This window comes from Lutjanus erythropterus, chromosome 9 (assembly GCF_056507025.1).
Source record: "Lutjanus erythropterus isolate fLutEry1 chromosome 9, fLutEry1.hap2, whole genome shotgun sequence".
NCBI classification, from domain to species: Eukaryota; Metazoa; Chordata; class Actinopteri; order Lutjaniformes; family Lutjanidae; genus Lutjanus; species Lutjanus erythropterus.
In genome coordinates, this window is record NC_139325.1 from 2,416,886 (window position 1) to 2,436,099 (window position 19,214).

General features: G+C 38.8%; 1 protein-coding gene across 2 annotated transcripts in view; it reads left to right on the forward strand.

The window, feature by feature from the left end:
* Positions 1 to 2,476: 2,476 nt before the first annotated feature.
* The window catches only part of ncalda (neurocalcin delta a), a 107,414-nt gene continuing 90,676 nt past the window's right edge, over positions 2,477 to 19,214 (forward strand). The window contains exons 1-3 of one of the 2 annotated variants that reach the window (XM_084725914.1): positions 2,494 to 2,619; positions 6,243 to 6,355; positions 9,042 to 9,167. The gene's annotated coding sequence lies outside the window, so the exon portion shown is untranslated. Of the gene's footprint in view, positions 2,620 to 6,242; positions 6,356 to 9,041; positions 9,168 to 19,214 lie in introns of both variants that reach the window. The other variant, XM_084725915.1, reaches the window with a different exon arrangement.

Genomic DNA, 19,214 nt, shown 5'->3' on the forward strand with positions numbered 1-19,214 from the left:
TCACTGGTTTTACCAGTGATACGGTCCTGACTCAGTTTGACCTGAATAGATGATTGATGCATGATTACGCTACTATTACAGGTAATAGTAAAAAAGTATACAGCAAATTATAGATAAAAGTAATTTATCTAATTGAATCACTACACAAATATGGCTGCATCTGAACTATCAGAAAGCTACTGCGAAATGTAGTTAGACTATTAGTTTAATTACATGTAATTAACTACTGGTTCATTAATTAATTGTTTATTTTGTATTGGACTGAAACTAATGATTATTTACACTATAAATTAATCTGCTGCTTATTTTCTTGATCAGTCTGTTTATTTAGTTATTTACTTAGTCATCAATCTATATATTCTATTTTGCACCATTGTCTGGTACATACCATAGAAGCTCTGGCCTCCTTAATTCCTCCTTTCCTTATTGTCATAATTAAACAGAGTGACAGCTTCACATGTCTTGTGTTTGGTCGCCCAACAGTCTAAACCTCAGAATGATTCTGGGGTTTTTGTTGTTGTTGTTGTTTGTTTGTTTGTTGTTGTTTTTAAGAAGAAGGAGAAAAAGCAGATTATTGTCTCATTTAACAAGATGAAATACTGACATGTTTGGCATTTTTGCAGGAGAACTTTTTAGATTTTTTTTTTTCACAATGCATCATTGTTTTAAAAGTTCTACATATCTACTATTTCTGTCAAACACATATAGTGGAGTAAAAAGTACAATACTGCCCAGCGTTATGTAGTGGAGGTGTCATGAAATGAGGATACTTACACAGAATATAGACACCTCAAATTTATACTTATGTACAATATTTAAGTAAATGTACTTAGTTACATTCCACCACCACAGCAGATCCACACTGATGCTCCTCTCACACTGAAAACTACAGTATAAAGTTTACAGGAAACGTTGATGCAGTTTCTACTTACTTGAGGCAAAGTTATTCTGCTGTTCTGGTTTAAATTTTTTATTGATTTCATTGTATTTCAAGAAACATTACTGTAGCCTCTGTGCTGCGCAGCTGTATAATGAAATGAAGAGATAGATAAAACAAACAAATATATTTGGATTGGATGTGGTTGACAAGATTTTCAATATCAAAAGACTCAGAGCATTAGGGGGGGAAGTAACATCATCAGGACAAATCTATTTTTCAGTGAGCTCTGTTGACTTTCCATCAAAAAATGTTGACAGTCACTCCAAACAGAGGCTCTGGCCAAGGGCCCCCCTGACCCCCTTGGGGTCCATTTATTAATGCATCCATGCTTTGAGTGGTGCTAAATAACAGAAGCAACTGATACTTTACACATCCCTCAGCACTGTTTTCTTTTGTTTGTTGTGCTTTAACTCAGTGAACTTCCTGTTCGCCTTTGACTTATGACATTTTTAACATTTCCTTGTGATTTCTGAGAATTTTACCCCAACAGACATAACTTTTTTAGTAAGTACCCTGAAAACTCTGGAAAATCATATAATGTGACATGAAGAAAAGTCTCATGAAGACATTATGCCAAATACGTGTTAAATGTCACATGTTAGAACGTTAGAAGTACTCTAATACACTAACCAAAAGAAAAGTAATTATGTAATTGTTAATTTTGGGGGGAGGGACTGCATTGTAATTTACAGTCTTTCTCAATTATGTTGGCTCATTTTTTGAAACCGTCTTAACATTCTCTGAACTGTAAGTTCAACTGTCAAAACTGTTTAATAGGATTTCATGACTCTATTGTGTGTTTGTGAAAGGGTAGTTTGGCCAAAACATTTCAATCTTACTTCAAATCTAGTTATGGTGTAAAGTTATTGCATGTAGTGTATTGTGTCATCCTCTGAAGCATACTGGTCAAAATGTGTAGATGTTTTTTCACCAATCAGCAAGCCCTGGAAATATTTCTTACATACAATTAAATCTGTTTGTCCTATTTTTTGTTGGCACCTGTACGATACTGTAGAATACAAAAACCCAAATAAAGGCATCTTTGGGGAACAAAAATACTGTAGTATACAGAAAATAAATATGCAGCTTAATAGTTTGTTTTCAAAGAACTGAGTCAAAATAAATGAGAAAATTTGGACTTGTTAGTTTTTGTGATTTTGAGGAAAGGTTCTACCTTCCCTGGTTGTCCACTAGATGGTGCCAGAGTCTAACTCTTACTGTAATGTAATAGAGCTTTCAGCCCGAGGTAGTTAGAGAGGAGGAATAAGACAGAACTCTCACTCTGCTCTTTTCATGGGTGCCACAAATTTCGCAGACATGTAACGTTCACTACTGCTTCTAGGGTGGGCTACAGGACTAGAATCTGAGTTTTTGTTTTCAGAAACCAAATAAACAAAAAATTACATGTTGTGTCGTGTTTTGTGAAAGGGTAAAATTAAGTTTATGCCTTGCTGGCGGCGCATGCGTCGTGAAAGACACAATTTCTCAGAGCGGAAGATGAGCCAGTTTTCTTCTCATGTCGCCCATCTTCTTCTTTTTTTTTTTAGCCATCTTTGGTCTAACTCTACACTGACACTTGTTGGGGATACATGTGTTCCTGTGTGTGTTACTCTGTAGTTTACCGAGTTACCGGCAGATGAAGAGGCCACATCTGGTAACATTTCTAACCTAGTTAAGAGGTAAGTCTCCTGCCTGAGGTTCGCTTATTGGTTTGTTTCCTCTTTAAGACCCTCAAAAAGACTCAATATACAGATATGTTACATTGTTGTAAACCTTGTCAAGTGCAGTGCATCTTCCTTATCGGGTTTAAATGAAAGTAGCCTTTACATACACACATTAGTTCCACATATATGAGCTTTTAGAAGAAGTTGACTTGGCTATATTTCGGGTTAGCAGGCTAACTGATCATACAGTAAACCGTGTTTAGCTTTGCTTTTACGCATGAAGACCGTAGCATTTTTAGCCTGCTATGCTAACTGAGCCGTGGAGAGGAGAAACCAGCTTGTTTGTTCGGCTCTGTTTTGATGTTGTAGTGTTAATTAATGCTAGCGGGCTTTTGTGCCTCTGTAATTACGTTTGTATATCACGTCCATCAGCATGTGTAATACGTTATTCTCTTTGTGTTTTCCGCACGTTGTTGTGTAGGCGGTTACAAACTAAAACACACTGCTGTTTCCTGTACGGTGTGAGCAACGTTTAGAAGAATTTAGTTTGAACTGAGCATGTTTTTAACACATAGAGAGGGAACTCCCAGAGGTGTTTCTGAGGAACTCAGGACCACACAGAAACATGTCGGATCAGATGTACTCTAGTACTTGAAGTACTGTTGTTACATACTTGGCACAGAATCACAGCGCTGTACTGTGAGATAACAGCTGTACAGTAAACATGAAATCAGTCATCCTTTACCTCATGTCATAACTTTACGCAAGTAGAAAATAATAGTAAGAAGCCTTTCCTCATTTGGACAATGAATCTAATGTTTTCAGCCTAATGTAAACTGAAGTGTAGTCTTGGTGTGTACACCCCCTTCACAGCTTGTGCAAATCTGTGCATTACAGAGATTTGAAGATAAGATTGGGCAGTATCTATTTTGTCATACCTTCATAACCGCCTAACACTTGAGTAAAAAAACAAACAGATAAAAATGTAAAAACTGGTAGAAGTCATTTTAGCATATTTGATATTGTGTGGCCTACAGTTCTGTGTCTAATACTCAGTTTGCCTACTCAGACAAGTTCTGATAGCTTTTAAAAGTTAGATTAGACTAGACAAGATTAATGAGCACATAGGAAATAAGCATCCTTCTTTCATAGATTCTCAAACTGCTTTTATAGTTGGAAGAAGTCATTTCATGATAAAGTTTCATGTGGAAATATGTATGTTATTCCCAGTCAGAAATGACCAGCTAGTTATTTCTTCTCTACCTGCAAAGCAAATAATTATTCAGCTGGCTAAGATCCCCATTTCAGTAAATGCATTTCATTTTCCATCAATAAAAAACTTTTGCAACTTCTACAACATGTTTTAGATAACTTAAATTCACAATGACAGTATTGAAAATCTTACTTTTGTTTTTTCTAAATACCCTGGTACACCGTAATACCTTAATACCTTCCAAGCCTATTTTAAGATATAACTGACTTGCCCAAATAGACAAACCTTTTTGCATGAATTTATCACACTATACAATCATCTTTGATACAATGGTTTTGTTGTCTTTATATTTAATCTTCATTCAGGAATATAGACATTTTGACATTATATAGTGTAAACACAGATGTTACCAGTGATACCAGTTAAGGTTCAGGGTGCTTCAGTGCATGTTGGCTCACTGGAAAGGCTCTGCCTCACTCAAATGGAACATTAATTAGTATCATTAGAAACACCTGTGTTTACTCTACTATTTCATATCAGTATGGCTGCTGTGAAAAAGGTCCGTTCCCACTAACATTTAGATCTCTTTTACATGGGAGTCCTGGCCAAAAGGTAGCATAAAAACTTATACATATAACAAACAACAGACTTCACGTAAAAGAAACAAGTGACAGACTTAAAGCAAACAACGAATTATATCAAACTTTGAACTAGCAGTATTCATACCACGATGACAGTGCAGGTTTGAGGAGTGATGTGCATAATTTTTTCATGTGACTGAAGGTGATTGAATTTGTGACTTGGTAGAGAACATTTGGAGGCAGTTTGTGCAATATAGCCATATAAAGTGGGGTTCAATGTTGAAGGGACAGTTCAACCCAAAATCAAAAGTGCAGATTTTTCCCCTGACCTGTCGTGCTGTTTATTCATCTCAATTTTTTTAGTGTGAGTTGCAGAGTTTTGGAGATATCGTCCATAGAGATGTCTGCCTTCTCTCCAGTATAATGGAACTAAATGACACTTGGCTTGTGGTGTACAAAGTGCCAAAAAATACCATTGAAAAATTTTTTTTGGGGTGCTTTGAGCACCACAGGCAGAGTGCCATTTAGTCCTGACATGCAGTTTGCACACCGTCACACCACACTCGGCCAGTTCAGACAGTGTGCATGTGAAGGAGGCTCCAAGCTAAGGATCTACAGTAAAGACTTTGCATGTTGGGTCTTTAGGAGACTTGGATTACATCATGTTCTGTTGTTGTTTTTTACATTTGAAAACTGGTCACTGGTCACCGTTCACTTCCATTGTTTGAGAGATTCTGCAGCACTGTTTTCCTGTGAAACTTCAGCAGTGTTTTATGGACTAAAAAACTAAACCTGACCTTCAGTCAGCATGAGGGAGCAGAGCTAATGACTGAATTTTTGGGTGAACTATCCTTTTCATTATTTTATGGTAATTTCAAACTTAAATAATTGAAACTTAAAAACATTTTATTTATTTGTTTTTAAATACCCTTCATAGCCCACCTACAGTACCTTCAAGGCCCACCAGTGGGCCGCAGCCCCACACTATGGGAATCACTCAACTACAGAAACACCAAACTAGGTTTTACATCATGTACTTTCACCATGATGTAAGTTTTCCACCACAGAGCTGAATATAACATTTCACGATTATTATTATTATGTTGCAGTTCTTAATAACACACCTAATGTGTTTCTGGGTTGTTGTTGTTGTTGTTGTTGTTGTTGTTGCTGTTGTGTTACCGATATATACCGATATAGATTTTTTTAAATCCCAAGAATCAGTATCATTAGTGGCCACAAAAATTCCAGTTTTGGTTGGATTATATGAGGACATAACAATGTAGGACAAACTCAAATTAAGTGTAGTGTTTTTGAGTTCATTTTAGCATTTACGAATTGTTTTCATGTTGTTGATTAATCTGCATATTAATTTGATCAATAAATTGATGAATCATTTGGCCTAAAATATCAGAAAATTATGAAAAGTCCTTATCACAATCTCCTTGCGCCCAACATTATGCATACTATCATGTAAAACAAGGAAACCACAACTGAAATGCACGTAAGTTGGACCTCTGGATGGAAGTTACAGCTGGAGCTCGTAGTGGGAATATTATTCTATCTCTCCTTTACATTTTATGGTTGTAAGACTTATTTTAAACACTGACTTAAATGCCGTCCAAGGGGTGACTGGTTGTGTGGTTTTACATTCTCAAATCAATTTCCCTCAAAAGTCAGAAACAGTTTTTCAGCACTTCCCTGAAAATCTCCATCAGTATGATTAAATGTTTTATATGTTGTTAAAGAAGTGTGAAACATCTGGGCACAGTACTAAGGAGGTGTTGTTGGGTGGAGATCCCCTTCTGGATGTGCAAAGTAGATTTCTCACCTTATCTCCTCAGTTTATTACATGTGCAGAGAGCCAGATGAGCCGACATCTGGGGCAGGTCGCACATCATCAGGCAGTGGATTATTCCTGACAGCTGTAGTCACGCAGCATCAACAGGCTGAGCAGGTAGGCATCTCACTGCAAGCACTAGGGTTTACTGGGAGATTTGGTCAACTTTTATCACGGGGATTAATGATGGAGAAATAAAGCTGTTTTTTCAGTCAAACCTGTTTGTCAAACTGAGTCACAAGTGAATGATACTTAGCTATTTCCTGATTGTTAAAAGAGATAAATGTAAGTGTTGGCCACCTGTTGAATTCATACACCAACAAATTGGGGGCTGCATTATCATCAGAAAGTTGGGGTATCTACAACTATCTTAAGGAACAAGAAAATGCACAATCCCTTCCATAAATCTTTCTTTCAACAACCAGCTAACCTAATAACAAACATAATAATAATATCAGTAACATTGTTGGCAGTTGAGTCAAATCGTAAGATTTCTAATGAGACTTTTGTATAGATGATACAGCGTAGCTAGCAGGGGTGGAGCCCACAGATTAAAACAACCGAAAAGCAATATAACACTAATAACAGACATCAGATATGACTTACCACTGAATGTAGACAGTTCTAACAAAAGAAATCCATTGAGAAGGCTGAGTGTACAGTCCTTTGCCCAGACCCAGAGTGAAGAAAGAGGAAGTGACCCAAGCCTAACCCAGATATTTATGTCTGGAAAGGTCCGTGATTGGCTGATATAAGAGATAAGATGGTAACTCTTAAGCAGGGTTGCCTTTGCTAAATAGCCAATAGTAGCGTTACCAGTGGTTTACTTATCAGTCTAGAAAAAATGAAAAAATGATTTTGTTGTGAGTCCAGCATCAGACTTTATCACTTTCCTTGGCAGGGGCTGTCTCCAGTGGTGGAAAACAACACCAATGTCAACTCTTGTTTTGCTTCTACTTCTATCGCTTTTTTCTTGGCTGCCAAACATGACATGTTGCCCTCAGGCCTGCACTATTTCTTCATCCTCTCCTGTTGGACTGAGGGCAGACTGGATGCTAGTGACTCACTATTGCCTCTTGAGTTACTTATGAGACAGGCTAGGGCTAGCTGGTTAGCATGCTTACTTCGATAGATATTTTAGCTACATACATAGGCGTCTTTGACATAATGTCAAAACTGTTACTTATTCACATACTGACAATAACCTCAGCCATATTTTGAATGATTTAACCATTAAAATCTTACAAAAAACTCCTTTAAAGCTACTACAAGGAACTTTTTATATTGTGTTGATTTTGGAGGCCCCTGTGGACAAAAGCTGTAGTGTTTCCACTGCCATAACCACAAAATGTAACATCAAAAATTAAATAAAAATTCTCTCCTACAGTTCAACTTTGCCTGAGAAAATGTAAACACAGTGTAACTGTGTAGACATAGCCAGTCTTTCATGGATGGTCAAACAGTGGCATCAGTATTAAACTGAGACTGTTTCATTACCAGTTCAAACTCCTTGTAGTTGGTTTTTAAGTAATGAAATAAGAAAAACAGTGGGAGGAGTGTGGTGCTTGATTATGGGAAAAATCATACTCATGATTATTTTTGATTGATATTGAAATCACAGTTATTAAACACAGTTATTCATTGATTTGAGAACATCGTATGCATTTAACTTTTTTTAACACAATGACTTTGAACTTTAAATGTAATTGAACTGAAAACCAAGAAATAAATTAGAATACATAAAAAAGTGAAAGAAGTGTTTGCGTAGTGCATGCAGCTCAGTGTCAGTGCTGTAAAGTGTCAGCCTGTCTCCCTCCCTCTCTCTGCTTAAAGCAGCTGACAGATATGTGAAAGATGTTCCTAATTTAACAAAAACTGTAGCAAAAATGTAACTCAGCAGCGCTGAGTTTAGTTTTACCTTTCTTCTCAACCAAAAGCTGCCTTTCTGTCATCCTTTACAGGTTGTTTCAAATTCAATCAACACAAGCTGAAACCGAAACTGGCTGGAAAGGCAGGGTGCACAACATTTACAACAATAATAATCAACAATACAATACAAACAATCATCATTTCATTTCAATATTCTTGTTTTAAGGATCGTGGGAAGCCAAAATTGTAATTGAAATTGAAATTCTAGAATTAATGCATGTAATAGACTATCACTAGTTTTCATTTGGTTGGCAATGTTCCCCAACACCAGTTTTGAAGAAAAAAAACATTACTTATGAAGTATGCCAGTCCTGTACTACAAGGTGAAGGTATTTTTATGATAGCATTTATTGCAAATCAAGTTAGCAACCTAAACTTGCAGTGCCTGACTAGCTTGGATATTTCTGCTGTTATCTTTAAATAATTTCTTGTCTTATCTTCATTTGATAAATAACTTCTTCAAGTGTGGAGTAGAGAAGTCAGTGAGTGTCTTAGCAGCTCTAAAGGAGCAGATATCCAGAGGCTGCAATCGTACAGTAATATCATCCAAACTTGGCCCTCCATCAGTGTTTCCTCTGACCTCGTGTATGAACTCTGAAGTCGATCCAGGATCTCATGCTTCTGTTGGGTCTGCAGGTCAGTGACCCTGAACCACGCAGGCCACACATGTCTGAACCTCCTTCGGTGATGCATGGTCACCCTCTGACCGACTCATTAACTCAGCGCGTGCGCTGATTAACCCATAGAAACAGACTCTTGCACAGTATAAGTATAGACACACACCACAGTTATTTTAAAGATCCATTGAACACCAGTGTGATCAATTCAGGCAGTAAAACTGAAGTTAAAAAATGTCTTTCCATCTTTTCCTCAGGTGCTGTTAGATAAGGTCATACTGTAGGTGGATAAGGAAGGACACTGTGACCCCAAACACCAGAAGGAGTGACCTGGCAGTCAGGAACCATTCACCTGGGCTGCAGGCATCCACACGTTCCACCTGGTGAGTAACAGGACTACAGCAGTTGAATTATTTGTTGCCTACATGTTTTATAGCCTGTCAATAGTTATGATACTGTGAATAAGTGAAGGAGTTTGAACATATGAGTGTTTAGACATCAAACTTGGTATTACAAATGAATGTTGCATACATTGAAGATTCTCTGAGGGTGTCCCAGTTGCTGTAAAAGATCGATGTGAATGATTACTTTTCTGTCAACTGACAAAACGATGACACTGATCGTGCCTATACTTCATTTCATCGTGCTGTCCTCTGTCACCACGCTTTGACCATGACACACTGCATTTGTTAGTAAAAGCTGCGGTTAACACTGTGGTCTCAGAGCATGGGGTGAAACCTGTCTCTTGACATTGTCCAAAGACCTGCAGTTTAGGTGAATTGTCTTTATTGTCTTTTTAATGTTAGCGCTATGATTGGCTGGCCTTTTTCACAATATATGCTGTGATAGATTCCAACCCAGATGAGCAGTAGAGAGAATTTAGTGATGAGTGGAGTATGTAAATATAGAGGAGACACACAGCTTTTCTTTGGCACGCGATAATACTACAGTATTTGTGTATATCATGAAGTGTTTAAAGAGCAAGTAATCTCAGGACCAGTTCCATTCCAGTTTACAGTAAAGAAGTGGATACTGTGTGTTTTGTAGTTTATTGTATTTTGTATATAGATAGTGGCTCTGGTACAGGACCCCATGTGGAAAAAATGTTCATTCTACATTTGTACATTTGTCCAGTTGTGTCTTACCAATATGGATGGGTTTAGATAGTTGGTTCCATTTTTTAAAGGGGTAGTTCAATCATATAAATATCGCCCATAGTACGATGTTTTGGTGAGTTGCAGAGTTATCAGTCATAGAGGTGGTTGCCTCTCTCGAGACCCTCTTGAATATAATGGAACTAGATGCTCAGCTTGTGGTGCTCAAAGCGCCACAAAAATTCAACACCAGTGTCTCTTTCCAGAACTCTTGACCCAGTTACTCAAGATAGTTCACAGACCTTGTTGTGAGCAGTGTAGTGTTGTTTTTGTTGTAATAGTGACATAGGTTAGATTCAGTTCGGTTAGAGCTGTGGAATATTAAATCATTAAATCATCCATCTTTGCTCACCATATCTTAGCCTTTCTTACCATCAGGTAAACTACAGATTATATGAATTTATTTTTCAAAACCAAAATTGTGAAATTATTGGTTATCTTATTGGTATCGACCTTGATATCATGTGTCCCTAATGTTACTTTATTCTCTTGTGTTACTGTACAGAGTGCAGTATTTACTCTCAGATATGGAATCATTTATACTCAAGTCTCACTGCAATAAATTTTACATCACAGTGTTAACACATCATGACACCCAACTTAATTGTCAATGCTGATGCCAGGAAGACCTGCTACAGGTCAGTCCAGTAGGGTTCTTGAATCACTTTCGGTAATGAGCTTTGGGAAGTAACCGAGAGGATGAGACTGTGGATACAAGCAACTGACATGAGTTGTTTTTGTGCAGTGTCTTTTTGTTCAAAGCAGCCAGTTGAGGTGGTTCAGGTATTTGATTAGGATGCCCCCTAGATGTCTCTCTGTGGAGGTATTCCCTGTGGAGGTGTTGCTACAAGTCTCGGGGCAGACCCATGACACACTGGAGGGATTATACATCCTGCAGGAGCTGCAGGAATCAGCTTGGGAAAAGGTGTCAGGCTACTATTAGAGCCAGATAACTACTTAAACTACACTTGATTATAGGGCTGCACAATATGGGAAAAAACATATTGCGACTATTTTGACAGATAGTGCGATTTCCATATGATTCACAATTAATGGGAATAATCATTTTTGCATCACAGTTTTTATTTTTACCGAAAAATCATTATGATCATTAGAGTCAGGATGATGTGACATTTGTTGGGGTCTGCACCAAACAAAAACATTTTCTTACTTCTCTGCAGCACTACAACACCTCATTATAATGCATATCATGCATGCATGATAAAAATGCAGCTTCTGCAATAAGGATATTCAGGGTTGCCATATTGCAGTTTCAATATATTGTGCAGCGCTAGTTGATTACAAGGTGGAAGAGAGCTCAGCAAAGTTCCTCACAGGAAGGTATGATGCAGGTTTATCGTGCAGGGATTGAGAGCATTCTCACCTTTGGAATATCTGTTAGATGCAAACACCTCAGTACAAGACAGGAAATGTCTGGACGTGGGAATTTACACCATTACATAATGAAAAAAGGGACACAAGATTCTCCAGGTTTCTTCAGTGTTCCTCTTCACTTGTTGTATCCAGGTGGTTACTGTTGGCAATGTGAGGTTTTTGTTTTGTGTGAGCTCAAACAAATTCCTATCAACTACGTAGAAGTGGCAAAAGGTAGAAAGTGTCAGTAGTTAGCAGAGTGAGAGCAGCAGTCATGTTCCTTTTAATGGAATAATGAATGTGTAGGAATCGAGCCAGGACTGACAGCATGGCATCACTTTTGGTCGGTTGTGGTTGTTTTCTTTGGCTCGTCTTCCTTATCAAACACTGACACAGTGTGGGAAACAGATTCTACATTTGTCCTCCAGTTTTCCCAGGATGGATGGTTAGAATTATTGACATTCCTCATTGAAACCATGGACATAGCTCTGCTGCAGCTAGCTCAGACCCCTGCTCATAATAAAAATGTTGAACAAATTAAATTACAGGCAGATTTTGTTTATTTTTTACTCAGCATGTCTGCATATATCGGCAAGTTAATTTTAAATATTGAGACTGGAAATGTTGAGAGAATTTGAGTGGGACAGCATGTAACACAGATCTGACCTTGTGATGTCACAGTAACATGGTATGTGCCTTTAGACCACAAAGACGTCAGGATGTTCCATATTAGGGAAACTTATAGACAAATCCTAAAACTATATTTCCATGATGTCTTGTGAAGTAGAGAAAGAACCCAGTGAAATTCTAAATGTCAAGGCATGTCCTTCATGAAAAATCCTGGAAGCACCAGTGTACAGACAAATATCACAGCATCCCACCCACCTTCAGTGTACAGGGCTCTGCAGTTGTTCCCTCGCGCCTCTGCTCTGCTCGACACGAGTGGCTCGGTGGCTGAGATCAAACAGGAGCATCAACTGTCAGCTTCATGCTTCCCACGGACACGACGGTGACAGCTTGAACAAGGGAACATGATGTGCTGCCCGCTGCCTTCAGGAGCAGGCCCTCACTCTGTTCATTCATGGGCAGATCATTTGCCAATAGACCTTTTTCATGGCAGCCATGTTGATATGAAATAGGATGATAAATATGACACTTATTCCTGTTCCATTTAGGTTTTGTTCAGACTGCAGGCCAATCAGATTTGTTTCTCAAATCAGATCCTTAAGGTAGACTGTCCACACTGGATTGTATTTGTGTGTCCAGACATTATCAACCTATCTGCATGGGTTACTGTGGTAACAACATAGGCATACGCTGGTGATGTGGAAGCATCAGAAATGTTGATCCATCATCTCACCCTGCAAACAATCGTGCTGTCAAGTGGCAGTGCAGAACTCCTCTGTGGCACCAGACAAACTCAGCATCAGAGGAGGCTGGTAAACACAGTGATGCTCAGCCACTCTGATGGACTCCTGTCACTCTGGATTTGACGTTGTTGTTGTGTGACGCTTTGTGAGTGACGCATGTTGAAATCCAACTTGAGCGGCCAGAGCGTCTGGGCTGAGATGTATCTGTAGAAATCTGTTTGGAATTGCATTTCAAACCTCCTCCAAATGTGGCTTGGATCTGATTTGCTTTTTGTTGTTGTTGTTGTTGTTGTTGTTTTTTTGTTTGTTTGTTTTTGCTGTTCAGACTTTCTCAAATCAAGAAGAACATTGAACAACTTCAGATGTCGCCAAGCATACAACCTACTCTCCACGATCGAGACCTAGAAGAGAACAGGCCACACAAAGAAGGAAAAAGCTTGGAGGCATGTGGGAACAAAAAAAAGCAGACGATTGGATAAATGCAGCACTTATTACAAAGTTTACAGTTTTATTCTCTTGGCTGGACAAATAAGGACTAGAAATACCAGGGTTGGGAGCGTCATTGGGACTGAGACTGACGCATTGGAAAGTTAATGATAACAAGTATGACCTGAACTAATCGAAGAATAAGCACTAATTGAAAGTAAAGGCAAACAAATGCATTTTAAATTAGAATTCAAAGGCCTCGACGGATTTGGATTGTCTGATGTCAGCAGGGAGGATATTCCAGAGGAAGGGGGCACGATAGGAAAAAGCCCTGCAGCCAGCTGACTTCTTTGTAACTCCAGGGACACGTAGGAACCCAGTAAAGACAGAGCTGTCTGTTTGTCTATCTGTCTTCCTGCCTTATTAACGTCCTTATAATCAAATTGAATACCAATTAATTGCGGTTGATGTATCTTATTTCATGTTATACAACATTGTGTATGGAGGGATTACCTCGGATGAAACCCACCCAGTATGTCTTGTGTGTCAGAGTTATATTGCAGTCCACAGATGACTGAATACTGACACCTGGCCCTGTGATTTGTCAGATGACATTCTCCGACCTGCGTGTCATCACAGCTATGCACTGCCAGCCTGTCTGATGTATGAGATCATAACAATGGCTGACATTTAATGTGACAGACTTGAGACACATTTTAGTCAATTCTCTGCAGTCTGTAGCACTAAATGATTTGTTGCTAAATATATACAGATGCAAGTACACAAAGATGAAGCATTTATTAGGGATGATTATCATTAGGATTTTATTGATACCAACATGTATATCATATTATAAAGTTATATTATAGAGATAGGACATAAAAGGATGTGAAAAGATTCTACATTTATTATTTATTATGACTTTTTTGCAGAAATATGGAGTTAAATCCTGAATTATGGCATTTAGCTACATTTTGATCAGATTTAGCAAAGTGAGGCCACACTTTTGAACATTTTGCTTTGCCAGTTGTTTCTTTAACATTACATACATACCAGTAGCAGTATCATTTGTCCAGGAGCTTATCGATATTTTGGTACTGACCAGTCAGGAACCAGTACCCATTTTGTGTCAGTCCTCAATACCCACCCCTTCTGTTTATCTAATCTTATTTTATCTGACATAAAGGTATCGGTATATGAATATACCCTCAAGGGCCACTTCATTAGGTATACCTTGCTAATTCCTGGTTGGACGTCCTTTTGCCCTCATAACCGCCTTAATTCTTCGTGGCATATCCATGATATGGATCTCCCGTTCCACCTCATCCCAAAGATCCTCTATTGGATTGAGATCTGGTGCCTGTGGAGGCCATTGGAGTACAGTGAACTCATTGTCATGTTCAAGAAACCAGTTTGAGATGATTTGAGCTTTGTGACATGGTGTGTTATCCTGCTGGAAGTACTCATCAGAAGATGGGTACACTGTGGTCATAAAGCGATGGACATGGTCAGCAACAATACTCAGGTAGACTGTGGTGGTTAAACGATGCTCAGTTGGTACTAAGGGGCCCAAAGTGTGCCAAGAAAATATCTCCCACACCACCATGATGGTCTTCTGCATACCTTGGTTGTAACGAGTGGTTATTTGAGTTACTGTTGCCTTTCTATCATCTCGTACCAGTTTGGCCATTCTCCTCCGACCTCGGGCATCAACAAGGAGAACTGCCGTTCACTGGATATTTTCTTTTTTTCGGACAATTCTCTGTAAACCCTAGAGATGGTTGTTCTTGAAAACCCCAGTAGATTAACAGTTTCTGAAAAACTCAGACCAGCCTATCTAACACCAACAACCATGCCACGTTCAAAGTCACTTACATCACCTTTCTTCCCCATTCTGATGCTCGGTTTGAACTTCAGCAGGTCGTCTTGACCATGTCTACATGACTAAATACATTGAATTGCTGCCATGTGATTGGTTGATTAGATATTTGCATTAATGAGCAGTTGAACAGGTCTACCTAATGAAATTGCCGATGAGTGTGTGTCTGCTATTTTATTACAGGGAGCCACACAGAGAAATTAAAGTCAGTCACTGAGTGCAGCTGTTTGTCTTTGTTACATGAGAGAACAGTTTACAGTTGGCAGTAACAGTCACAAATAACAGCTAATTTAATCTAATTTGATGGTCTGGACACTGAAGTTTAGCTTCCTAATAGCTCTGCATTGTGTTGGTGTAGAATCATGGCTCTGTTGTGAGTTTGGATCCACATGGTTCAGCTTTGGAGACAGGGCAAATTAGCACCAGTCACCAGCCAAACACTGATAAAATATGCAAGTAGCTAGTAGTGAGATATTATTGAGTTTATGTAAATATTACTGTTCCTGCTCTAGAAACAACATTTAGTTATATTTAAAATGTTCAGTTCTAATCCTGATGTGAATTTATTTTTTTTTAAATAATATAAGGAATAATATAATAATGAAAAAGAACTGATAAGAGTATAGATAAAGATGTGAATCAATGTGGAGTAGTAATTTTAACAATATGTTAATGATACCCATCTCTACTGGTAGATTTGCGGTGATCTAGTCGCGGCACAGTAATCTGATCGAGTAGCGAGTAAAACTGGAACAGTCACAAGCCATTTGACAGACAGAAAAGTTATTTTGCACCTGTAGATCTTACAGTTTTACACTAGCATCTTCTTACATTGGATGACATTTATTTTGAGGATTTGCTCTTGATCAGCACCGCATCCCTTCCGTCACCCTTGTGTTGGTATGCCTAGAAAACCACATCCCTCTGTGGCCTCTCATTCAAATGTCAGCTGTATGCACCAGCTGGCTGTTATTACTCAACTCCGTGTGTCCGTCTGTAAATCTCTGGCATGACTTTCCTCAATTAAGGTCAGATCAGAAAGACAGAGAACAACTGCCAGTGTCTAACAATCTGGTGATGGGCTTCAGGGCCCGATGCTGAACAGAGCCAAATTTCTCTTCCCTCATACACAATTAGTTCCAGTGGAGTCTCTGTACTGCGTTTGGCTCTTAATAGCCCATGCAATGTTAATGAATCAGCCAAGGTTTGAATTAAACAGAGCACTACTGTGAACCTGAAAAGCTCTTCAGTGTCTGTCAGTGTGTTTACAAACACACTGTGTTCAGACTCACATAGTTTAATTTTAATTTCAAAGCAAGCTTTTGCCAGTAAAATACCATGTCACGCTGAATCCCACGTGAATGTGAATAATAAAATGTAGGATGTATCTATTTGGTTTGTGGTGTAGATGTTTCACTCAATACAGGCGTGATATTTCAACATGGAAGTTCTGTCTTTACTTTGGACCATATCTGTGACAAAAAAAAAAACTCAACACGAGTGAATGGGACAGCTCCAGAAATGCAGTTTAAAGTTCAAGTAAAGCTTTTCAGGTCATCTTCATTTTGTCACACAGTTTTGGCATTGCCTCAAAGTAGCTATAATCAATGTTTTAGTTTTTAACAATGGATCACTTGTATGTGACAGGGAGTTTATGGAAAACAAAACAGGGCTAAAAGAAGAGTGAATATTGGACATGCATTCAACTTGCTGAAGAGTTTGCCACTTTTATAAGATATGGTCAGAATCTTTAGTTTTAAACATTCAAAAATGAGCTGACATTATCAACAGAATAGGAAGGAATAACAGTTTTGACTTTATATCAAAGATGTGTCGCATTTACTGAAGTTAGCAGGCTAACCAGCTAGCCCAGCCTGACCTGTCTTATGACCTTATCTTTCACAATCTCTCTTAGCTTTTATACTCTAATAAATAAATTAAATAAACTTCCAACATGTCAAGAAAGGAAATATTCTTACACTTTTATGTTTTCTTACACTTTTATGTACAAACACAACTATACATTCGGGTTTTCTCTCTTAAATCCTTAATTGCCTTGTTAACTAAAACACACTAAATTCACAATTGAAAGAAACAAAATAAAACTCACTAAAAACATTGTTTTGTCTTTTCCAGTGTTTCAACTTTTACCAACTCTGATTTGGTCGAAATTAATCATTATTCCACTGTGTTAGATGTGAAAATATTCTGTATTCTGTAATATTTCTGCTGCCTCTCTAATTCCTGACCCCCTTCTTGCCCCTCTTCAGCTTAACATCTCTCCTGTAACCGCCTGCAGCGGTGGGGTCACTTCTGGGGTCAGAGTCGGAGGCTATGTTTGGTCCCAGTCCCAGAGTGTAAACACCTACCTCTATGATGCTCAGTCACTAGTTGCATGGCTAACTGAGCTAAGGCAGCTAGTAGCTACAGCCAAAGGTAGCTACAACCTTGATTTGTCTGGAGTGACCTTCAACAGGTGGCCAGTTCTTACAAATTGCACCTTTAAAAGGTGATAATATGTCAGTGTTGTGTTTTCAGCTTGTTTCCACTGCCCCCAAGTGGCCAAACAAACAGTAACTGCAGTAACATGAAATTATGTTTCTTGCAAACTAATTTTGACGTTTAACTAATTGAAAGACTCACTGTATTTGGAGGACAAAAGAAGGTAGGACTCAGAAATTTATCTACAATTTGGTAGCAACAATCATATGTGAAATGGGATGCTAGCAACATTATTAATATGCATGTAAGCAGCATCAGTGAATCTCATTTGCGAAAGGTGCCCCAGTATTCTGAAGATGCACTATGCATATGCTCAGAGCCAAAGTGAAAGACCTCATTCCCAAATGCAAACAGGTCTGCTGGAGCCTTTTTTTGTAGACACCTCTGTCAACATCACGCAGGTGCATAAAGTCAGTGTGGAACATCCAGCCCAGTGGGCAACATACCATGGAGCATCCATTTATGAACTGCCTTAATGGGCAGCAGCTGTGGCATTGACAGTGATGTCTCTGTCTGTGTGTCATTCTGCCTGCTCCGACTGTGGCTTCAAACTTTCATACAGAATGGCACAGTGTGGGCTTCACATTAAAAGACGAATATTTAGCCAAAAATGGCTGAAAGACTTTGATTATTCATCTGTACTGTTGTTCTCTAGGAGCTCCCTGTGTTGATAGTTATGAGACTTTGTTCCCAGTCACTCAACGTAAAACAATCTGCCTCTATAAAATTCATTTTAATATTTTTCAGCATAATAAATGCCATTTGCAGAAAATAGTGAACAGCAGCAGTTGCTGTTTTCACTTGTTGCTGTTGCTAACATCAGATGTGTGTGTGTTAATTTTCTACAACAGCTGCTCAATTTCACTCTGAGGCTTATTTTGTCTCCATGCTGCCACACATAGACTGAGATAGACTAATATACAGTGAAGCAGAAACAGAACGCACACATTATCTGAAACTGTGATTACAGAAATAAACATACAGGTGAAACCACACAGAGACATACAGTACTGCAGACAGAGAGGCAGACAGGCGGCTGAGTGACAAAAAGCAAGAGTCAAACAGTTACTGACAAGCATGCATTTTTAATCTGAAGTGCTAAAAATTGTATGCACTCTAACACCCTTAAACCCCACACTCCATTACCTCACCACTACACACTGACACCCCGCAGGCCAGACAGATTGTCAGATGTGGTGGCATCAATAGCTGCGGGTTGTGTTGGGGAAGCTGAGACCAGTTGCTAAGCTTCACTGACAGGCTTTGGCTTCGCACCCCGACTGGCCAGGAGTCCACAGGCAAGCCCTGAATTAGCACAGGGCTTTCCCGCTATGTGAGAATCCTGTGGTGGCTGGAGCGCCTGTCACTGTCAGACAAGTGTGAAGACCTGGGTATACAACTGACTTCAGAGGGATTTTATAAGGCACCTAGAATGCCTGTTATTTTAACCCGTTGAGTATGAACTCCTGGGTGTTGGTACAGTCATCTGTAAACATTCACTTAGAGTTTTGACATTTCTAGGATGAGCAATTGATTCTGGCAAGTGTGAGAGCGCAGGCATGAAAATAAGTTTCAGTGATAAATTAGAAGCAATGTCCTGATGGTAGAGAGACAGAGCAGCATTAAGCACAAATTATATTAGGGCTGCACAATTAATGGAAATATAACTGCAGAAACTGCACTGTTTTGATAAGAGAAAAATGTGTGACATAATAACATTATAGT